Genomic DNA, 10520 nt, shown 5'->3' with positions numbered 1-10520 from the left:
TCCAAAGTGGCAACACGACTTTTAAGCCGCCTCTTAGCCACCACTTTTCGAATTTTACAACGCTTCCTTGAATGTCTTGCAAAACCACAATTCTTGCAAAAGCGAAAAATTCCCTCATAGCGGAAGGGTGCTCAACCAAGGACAACACAAGGGGTGTAAGCAACAGCAAAAAAAAAACAACACACAAAACAACAGCTACATTACTGCATTAGCACATCATAGCACAACACCAAGAAAACAAAAACAACAAAAGGAAGCTTAGATAAACAACAAACAACAAATGCAATGAAAGGAAACACAAAGGCAGGTTGTGCAAATCAGACGAACAAATTCAAATCTGAAGCAAGACTAATTAAGTAGATCGAGCGAAACGAGCAGCATTTTGCATCAAAATCATGGAAAAAAATTAATATAGTTGATCACCTAATATCATTAATTTCCAATAACTACACTCTATATTAACCAAAAGCATCAAATATCATAAAACTCGAATTTGCAATCATAATATACCATTAATTGACAAGAAATGAGAAAGAAAAACATACAAGTGCGAGCAACATTAGGATCCTCATCTTGAATCTCATCAGCAGCCTGCAAAATAGCATCAATATGGGAAGCACGGGAGCGAAGGCGGAACAACTCCAGCGAGGCCGCTAGGGTGGCGCTCATGAGTAGGAGCGGCAGTCCGAAGCTGATCTCGCCTGAGAGTAGCTCGAACAAGGCGCTCCCAATTATCGAGATCTCTTGCCATATTTTTTTTCTCTTCAATTACAACATTCGAAACCCTAGCTCAATCGAGAAACCAGTTGCGTGATCAAATCGATTATAAAAGGGGGAAAATTGTAGTATTTGAAGAACGAATTTGAGAGAATTAGGGTTAAACTGTTTGACGAGTGAAAAATCTCAGAAGACAAAGTAATGAAGTGATGATTTGTAGATTGCGAATGGAGGAAAGAGAAAATGGGAGAAAATTTTTTGAATGAAAACTGAATGAGAAAAAAAATCAGAAATTGAACAAAAATCACAAATGAAAACGAACAAAAACCAAGCAAAATCAAACAGGAAATCGAAAAAAATTGAACAAAATCGAACAGGAAATCGCAAAATCAAACAAAATCAAACTAAATTTATATTCTAATCAAGATTAGAATTGATACAGCGAAATTTTGATTTTAAAATTGATAGAGTAAGAAGATGAAGATGATATCAAACCAGAGATCGGAGATTTCTGGATTCGGAGAGTTCAAGATCTTCAGGAAATTGGGGGCAAAAATCTCGAGAAATTAGGAGAGAGAAAGTAGGAGAGAGAAGGTAGAGGAGGAACCCAGAAATTAGGAGAGAAAAGGAGGAGAGAGAAATTGTAGAATTTTTGCATGAAAATTCGGGGAAAAAATCTCGACCGTAAGATTTGATGGGTCAATGGTAAATCACAATCTACGGTTAAGATGTCATATTTTTAGTTTTCAGCTTAGGGTTGGTTTTCACATGATCCAACTCTATGAAATGCAAGTCCTTGATAAGTAATTGTTTGAAGATGACCCAGGCGGAATATTTCCGGTTAAGGGGCTATTGAGTGCAAGATATTAAAGACTATTATCTGAAGATGCCCCAGACGGCATGTAACCGTCTGTGGGTCTTTTAAATGCAACTCCTTGAAGACAATTGATTAGAGATGCCACAGGCGGTATATCACCGTCTGTGGGCCTATGGGATGCATTATTTGAAAGTCCATTGTTTGAAGATACCTCAGACAGTCCATAACCGTCTGAGGGTCTATTTTTTAAGACCATGGTTTGAAGATACCCCAGACGGTCCAAACCGTCTGTGGGTCTACCAAATGCAAGACATGAAAAAAGGGTTTAAGGTGCCCCAGACGATTTAAGACCGCCTGTATGTAGTTCTACTCAAATCAAGAATAAATCTAGAGCCAGACGGTACCTGAGTGAGTTGATTGAAGAAGCACTCAACCGGTATCCGGATGTGTTCAAGCAAGGAAGCTGGGTGCACAATTAAGCAGCTGGTATCAGAGCACTCGAGAGAATTTTTTGCAAAATGTGTAAAGTGAAGAGGAGAGAGGGGGTTCGTCTCTATTTATAGGCAAGCCCAGAAGGCGAATCGCCACCTTCTGCCTCAACTTTTCAAAATTCGAATCCAAGAGAGAGGCGGGAAGCAAATCAACCGTCGCCTCCTCAATGTTTGACACCTGTCATAGGTGACACGTGGCTAGGGGCAAATGATTAGGGTAAAAATTACCCTTTCCATGTGCCCCAATGAGGGCCTTACACGTGTCACCCTCCAACAGGCCCAAGGAGATCCAATCAGAAGATGCCACGTGGCACTGAACCCCCAATGGGGGAGCAGATCTGCTATAAATAGAAGAATCCTCCTCATTTATTGGGGATTCAAAAAATACATATTCGAAACCTGAGCAATATTAATTGCGGAATCTCTCTGAATCAGTGAGAAAAACTCATTCACTTTTCGCCCGTTTACTCATCCGGAATCATACTAACTTGATCTTAGGAGGCGGAACTCCCCAACCGGAGTTTCGTGGTTTTGCAGGTACAGAAGTCAGGTGCACATACTCAGTATTGTAACTCTCCCGAGGGACCAAAAATACCCAAAACATTTGGCTATATATATATATATATATATATAAAAGGAAATCAGATACGTGCAACTTTATTCAACGATCGAATCGAGGCATATGAGGATGCAATTGTGTATAACGACGAATACAAAATTTCCAATTCCATAGTGAAACCACTTGAAGATCAATATCGGACTGCTAATGAGCATTTACCGCTTCAGCTGCAATTTAACCTGCGTACAGTTGTTCAGCCTATATGTCCTGAATCTGGTTGCGTGGTGCCTAAGTTTCAATCTATTGCTTCTATTCCAAGAGTTGACATGGGTGGTGAAAAAATTGTTACATTTATAAGTTTTTATTTTTTTATTTTATACAAGTAGAGTATTTTTATATTAAAGGATATACTGTTTAAATCATTGTACGGAATACAGATTTTTAGCCAGCTGTATAATCAATATGTAAGATCAAAATGGACAAAAAATATGGATTATAATTTTTTGAATGATTTTTAGAATCTAATTTATATAATGCATTCTAACATATATTTTTGGAGTAGTGTTGTTTTTCGAGGATGCTGCACGTGCAGTTGATTTTTCTTCTAATTACCAATGCTATGTCAGAGAGATAGTTGTTACAGTTCAGACGTAAGAATATGAATCTGTATAGAATCTTTTATACAACTAGGTATTTCCTATTCAGAAAACTTACCATAATTTGAGTTAATGTATCAGGAATGATCAGCCTATAACAATTTCCGCATGGAATGACTTGCCGGGTTCTGCTTGTGATGCTCTGAATACATGGGTTGAAAAGTTTGAAGTTGTTGGTTCTACAGCACTTTGGTTGAATCTAAAGAAAGGTATAAACCTATAGAGAATGCTGTTTATTAAATTTTGCTATAGATTTTGTATATATAAAGAAACTTATTAAGTAGTAATAAACACACTGTGCATTTTCCAACAGCATTTGCACTTTCAACGAGCATGTCTACTAGGATTATCCATAATCCAAAAGGAGATAGAGCGAAAGTTTTACGTGAATGGTAAGTTGTGAATTTAATGTATATACTGTTAGTACTATTTGTTGTCTGTTAGTACTAAGCTAATGTGGTAATTACTGAAATAATGGCATATCTTCTTCTGACTTGGAAAATTTTCAATATAGTTGACCTCATCCAGCCCTTTTCATTCCAAATTTTTTTTTTTTTTGTTTCATCCATTTTAAATTAATTACGGCATTACTTTTTTGGGTAATTTTTCTCCTACTTCCTCCCAAGGGACAATCGACACTCATTTTCTTTCTATATTTTTTTGTACAAGGACAAAAAAAAAGTACAAAAATGGTCTGATTAATTAAAAAATAAGATGATGAAGGAAAAACAATAGCTTTGCAAAAAACATATATAATTGTGCATGTTGTCCAACACTACTAGAAAACAGGTCATTTTCAACGAAAAAATTCCGTCGGAACTGGTTGTCGAAAAATCGTTCGTAGGAAAAATGACCTTTTCCGACAGAAATTCCATCGGAAACACTTTTCCGGCGGAAATTCCGTCGGAAGAGAAATTCTGGCATTGGAAAAATCCGTCAGAAATTTCCGACGAATACTGTTTTGCCGGAAAATTCCAACGGAATTTCTGTCGGAAACTGATTTTTAGAAATTAAAAAAAAAAACGCCATTCCACCACCGGCACGGCGTATCACCACCACCGAACCTTAACCGAAAACTAACCCAAATCAGCCAAACCAGCCACCTAGCCCAGATTCACCAACCACAACCACCGAACCCTAACCAAAACTAACCTAAATCACCCAGATTCACCTCGCCACCTAGCCCAAATTCACCTCGCCACCTAACCTATATCTCCACCTCGCCACCCCCACAACCCAAATCTACCAACTCCTTCCCACCACCACCACAACAAACCAAATCGAAAAAAAACGAAAAAAAATCCAAAACACCCAAATCGTAAAAACCAAATCGAAACAAAAACCAAAAAAATCGAAAAAAAAATAGTTTATACATTACATAGTCCAAAAATCCGAAAAACCTGATCTCCAAAAATCCGAAAAACCTGATCTACAAACTTGTTGAGAGTAGAGAGGGGAAAGAGAAGACGAGAGAGAAAGAGAAAGGGGAAAGAGAAGAGGCTGTGAGGAAAGAGAAAGGGGAAAAAGGAGAGAGAAAGAGAAGGGAAAAGGCGGTGAGGGAAAGAGGAGAGGAGAGAGAAAGAGAAAGGGGAAAAAGGAGAAAGAAAGAGAAGGAAAGAGGCGGAGAGGGAAAGAGAAGAAATAAGGTCCAAATCTTAGGGTTTTAAAAGATTTTTTTTAATTAAATTTTGACGGATTCCGACAGACAATATTTCCGTCGGAAAGCACATATATTCCGACGGAGTAAAATTCCGTTGGAATTTGCCGACGGATTTGTCAAATTCGTCGGAAAATTCCGACGGAACATAAATCTGTCGAAAATTTTGCTTTTTCCGACAAAATTTTGTGTCCGTCCGAACCAGTCCGTCGAAATTTGCCTGTTTTCTAGTAGTGCAATTAATTTTTCTTTAATAAATAATATTTGTTGTAGGGCTGTTATGCATGAACAAATGCTGCATGACAGACAGGCCAGAGTTCTAGAACTTCGCTATCCCACTAAAGCTCCAACAAGTAAAGACCATTGCAGAACTGAAGGGAAAAAAAAAAAGTTAAGTTATTTGTTAGATTTGATTTGTTATATAATATTAAAATTATGGTAAACGGCGACACTGAAAAATTATTTAGAAAAGCAGCAATTGAAATTAGAGCTATGAAAGAATCTGTAAGTTTAATTTTCTATTATTGCTTTTGATCCATGTCCTACAATCAATTAATTAGTTACAAGTGTCAGCGTTCAATTATTTTCACATCATGATGAAATGTTTTTTGTTCAGTGTTTCCAAAATATTAATAACAAACAGTAAGAAATTTAGGCCTTGTTTAGTTCAACTTATTTTTACTTATTTCAAAAAAAATAAGTTCAGATCAGAAAAAATAAGTTCAAATCAGAATATCGTTTTATGTGCGGTTTTTTATCGCTAAATATTCTTAATTTCGTAATGAAAAAATTATGAAAATTACATATTAATAAACTACACATTATTACGAATCTAACAAGATTCCACTTGATATATTTTTTCCTTATATATTATCGTACACTTAAGGTCAAAGTTTGGTCAAATCAGACAATCAGATCAGATCAGGCCAGACCAGATCAGATCAGTAAAAATAAGGTAAACCAAACAAGGCCTTAGCCTCTGTTATTATAGTTAAAGAGCGTATAGCAAATAACTGCGAATCTATTTTTTTTTTTTTATTATTATCTTCAGGGAGATGAAGCTGAGTTTCGGGTTATACAAGAACGACTTAGAACATAACCTGTTTTGATGAAACTAGGTCCTGCTAGATCATTGGCTACCATGAATTTTCTCGAGTGGTCACTCAAATCTATCGATACTGAAACTAATACTGCAGAAATAGTACGAAAAAGATCAGTGTTCTTAGCAACTATTGAAGTTAAAGAATCAGACGTTAATAAGTGCAGAATCTCAGCTTTTTGTCCCTGTTGCTAAATCAGGTAACAAGGAAATTGCTATGGAGGATGGCATCAAAGGTGAAAATACTCCTGAATTGAATCATAAAGACAAAGGCAAAGGGATTATGGATTTACAATATTCTCTCCAATTTACACTTTCCTCTAATGAAACAGTTGAAAGTGTACCAGATATTCACACTATTTTCAATGTGAATCTGCAATCACCATCTCGTATTCAATCACATCCACTTCCAAGAGAGCTTTCCATTAGGATAGCATCACAAACTACCACTAATGATCTTCATAATGTATCTAATAAAAAAAACGCTTCTTGAGTGGGCAGTGCTGTCTGAAAAACGATCTACTGCCATAGACTTTGATCCTCCAACTCCTGCCAAAATAGCTGAGGCAAAAAAAGAGTCGTACTCTGACCACCCATCTTTGCAAAGGCGTTTCTCCACCAAGTCTATTGCATTTCTGGCCATCTGAGGCCTCCTAGTCTTAAAGCATGCAGCTCCTAGCAGCCACAGCAGAACTGCAATAGTTGAGCAAAATCTGATCAATATCTCATAAGATTATACTTTTCTGTCTTAGGCATGAGAAATGCACCCAAAAGATAATGTTGATTACTATTTACAATGTTGTAGTCAGATCAGCATTTCAAAAAGATTATCAGCTATATGAAGTAAAGTTGTAGTCTAGGATCAAGATATAATCATATTCTAAAAGCTTAATCAAGGTAAATTATGGCAACAAATACACTAAATAGATAAATTTTGGAGCAAGTATTACGTCCATAATATTTTGCATCAGGAAACTCACCGGGCCAAAATCCACCATTGTGGTAACTCCACCAAGTGTTCTTAGATTCATACCCAGTAATAGTTTTCCATTCATCACTCTCTAGAGCTGGAGAAGTGATCTTCAAGGGCATCTCTTCAATTATCTCATCCCACCACTCCTCAATCAAGTCCATTATTTCTGATGCTTGTTGTGGTGTCAAAAGACTGCTTAAGATGGCAATGCAGTTACCAAGTAAGAACCATCTGAAATCCATACAAGCTGGGCTGACATTGCCGATGAAATAACCACCTCGTAAGGGCATGAACTCGAACAGCCAATCAGGTATTGATTCTGGGCTTACATTGAACTTGTTTAAAGCAGTGTGAGAGTACTCTTCTGTTTTATAGCGGTATACGTTATTCAGTTGGGTAAAATCAAGCCAGTAATAGGTCCGAGTATGGTAACAAAGACCTTTGATCTTTGAAATGATCTTGTCCAGCACTTCTTTGTTGTCAGGCCCATCTTTCAACATGAATTTAGCACTTCTTAGTGCAAAAGAGAAATGAGCCTGAATTCAATGGGATACCCATAGATGTCCTGCCGAATCAATAAATATGGATGAAATTAGGAAGGAGCAGACATGTTGACAGAGCTAGAATTGAAAAAGCAGTTGCTCACAGCTACTTTTCTTCAGTCTAATGACTATATGGAGATTCATTTGTAGTTTTAAGTCAAAAGAATGTCTATGTTCTTATGTTATGGAAGTAATGATTTGATCTAAAACAATAGTAGCATAGTCTTTTGCTGTTTCAATATGCTAGCTAAAGACCATCACTTATTTAGCATTTGGTATGATGATCGAATTCAAATTCAGGTACAAGTGCAACTTTATTTGATACGAGAAGAAAGGAGAGGGTGAACAAGAAACTTACCATCCTTCTGTCAATCACACAGCATGCATCTGCACAGAGAAGTGATGGGGAAGTGTAAACACCATCAGAGAGGCACAAGTTGAGGATCAATTTTATGCCCTGCTGCATTTCAGGCATGTCTGCCAGAGAGTGGTCTCTTGTGCGTTTGACATACGATTTCAGCAAAGTAATCCAACCGAACCCAGAATCCATAGGCACCACTCTTCCAATTGCAGAGCCACCATAATCAGCTATCAGAATTTCCTTCACATGCTCACATTTCTCATCCATCTGAACCTTGAAGCTCGCAGGTATCACACCTTCTTCAAGAGTGAATTTATCTATCTTCTTTTCACGACCTCGAAGATGGAGAGTTTTCAACAAGAAATTTTTCACAATATCAGCCTCTGGAGGTTCTTTCATTAGACAAGCTAGTGCAATAGGAACAAAGTCCCTCACACAAACCTGCAAACATTTCCAGTTGAAACACAAAAATCAACACATGCTATTCTTCACAAATCAACTCAAGAATATCAAAGCAAATGCTGGATATATATGCAATGAAGTTAGTGAGTTCTTTAAATTAAATGTTGCGTAGTTTAGAGTAACAAAACATTTACTGATGTTAGTGACAGTAGTTCGAAGGAGATTTGTCGATTATTAACACATAGCCATAGCCCATAGGCATCCATGCAATGATGCAAGAGGGACGTACCTAGTTACCTACATTTTCGAGTCCCTATTATGATCTTGTCAAGTGCAATGTGCAAGGATCTATTTAAAAGGTTCCATGTGCAGTATAATCTTGGAGAGCAATCTTACAAAAGTGCATCTTGGTTGACTTTTCAAATTTGATAGTCTTAGAAACAACCAAGTAAAAGGCAAGCCATCACAACCATGGATGATATAGGCAAGATTACTAAAAATGTAACATCACCAAGCCAAATTCTATATCGTTTTCCAAATCTTAAGGGTTCTTCAAATTGTGTCAGCGAAACATGGGAAAATTAAAACAGCTAATATCTACTTCCACCGCAGTATATTTGCTTTAGTTAAGTTTAAAAGAAGGGGAAGTCCAAATTTCCAGCATGCCCATCCATTATCAATTATTTGAATAAAGTATGATCCTAAGTTGACTCATTTAATGGACAAGAATGTGATTGCTCAAATTAAAACTTTGATGGATTGATCAATCAAATATTTATAAACCTTTCCTTTTCCCTTTATGTTGATATTAACTTTGCCTCAATAAAAAAATATTCAGATGTTCCACTCACTCTTGGAGCTACTGATTATGATATGGATTTTATTACAAGCAACCCAATAATCATGGAGAAAGACCTTTATACTTTATTTGACAAGCTATATCTGGTGAATTTTTCAAAATTCAACTTACAACTTTTTTGGACAAATCCCTTGTACTTAGTAGTTTACAACATGAATGACTTAGACAAGCCAGTGAAAGCATAAGAAGAGTAGAACATCTATACATGAATGACTTAGACAAGCCAGTAGAAAACATAAGACATGTATGCATGTTACATTGAGTCATAAGAAAAACCTGGTGCTGAACTCCCACAGAAGTGCCCCCATGGTGCCCTCAAGACCAGCGCCCCCAGGGTCAGTGGTGCCCCTAGTGTGCCCAACAACAGAATCCTCAACTATATCATCCAATGCATCAAACAAAATTTGTTCTTCTTCATTAGGTTCTTTGTTAGGAGATACAAAGTTAACCCTCATGCGGTAAAGCTCTTGGTTCCACGCAAAGAACAACCAACTACCCTTTTTTAGGCTCCTCTCCATAACAAATCTACCCCAGTTGCCAGCAAAACAGACTCCTTCACCAGGTTCTAATATCTTACAATTTAATGACCGCAACATTGAGCTAAACGGAAAATCTTCAACAACGAAAGGATATTGGTAGTTGGGATCATCAAAAAGCTCTTGGTCTCGTGGAATTAATACATTCTTGAATGCTAGAAAATCTTCTTCAGTTAACACGAAACAATTTCTTCTCAGGTTCACATCCGTTTTAATCGGTTGTCTTCCAAACAATATGTTATAAACACGTGCCATGAATCCTAGGTAAACAGATTCATTATTAAATAAATCTTAACAACAAACAATCAACAATAAACATATTATAAGGTCTACATTCATTATTAAAAATATTTTATATTACATGAAACAAATTATACAAAATCATTTACATAAGATAAATTAACAAATTACGTGAGATTAAAATATTATAATCTCAAGTAATTTGTTAATTTATCTTAATCTCACGTAATTTGTTAATTTATCTTACGTAAATGAGTTTGTATAATTTGTTTCATGTAATATAAAATATTTTTGGTGTATAATAATTCACGCGAGCTGAATATTTTCTAGGATGTAAAATTGCGTTTTGGGTGAAAATTATGAAAAGGGCAAAAATGTCAAAAAAAACTAAAACTTGTGGGCATTATGTGGAGAAATGCGGGCGACGAATAACAACTCCTAACATAAAACCCAGAAAAAAAAATATGAACAAATAACCCAGAAAAAAATCGAATAAATTGTAAAAAAATTCGAACAAAAACCACCTAGAAAATTCGTAAAAAATTCGAACAAAAAACACAGAAAAAATTCGAACAAAAACTCGAACAAAAAAAATTACAGACCACAAAATA

General features: G+C 36.3%; 1 pseudogene; it reads right to left on the bottom strand.

Moving 5' to 3' along the window:
* Positions 1 to 6432: 6432 nt before the first annotated feature.
* Positions 6433 to 9924, bottom strand: LOC110719730 (annotated as a pseudogene).
* Between the last annotated feature and the right edge of the window lie 596 nt (positions 9925 to 10520).

This window comes from Chenopodium quinoa, unplaced genomic scaffold, assembly GCF_001683475.1.
Source record: "Chenopodium quinoa cultivar QQ74 unplaced genomic scaffold, ASM168347v1, whole genome shotgun sequence".
NCBI lineage: Eukaryota > Viridiplantae > Streptophyta > Magnoliopsida > Caryophyllales > Amaranthaceae > Chenopodium > Chenopodium quinoa.
This window is presented reverse-complemented; position numbering and strand designations above follow the sequence as displayed.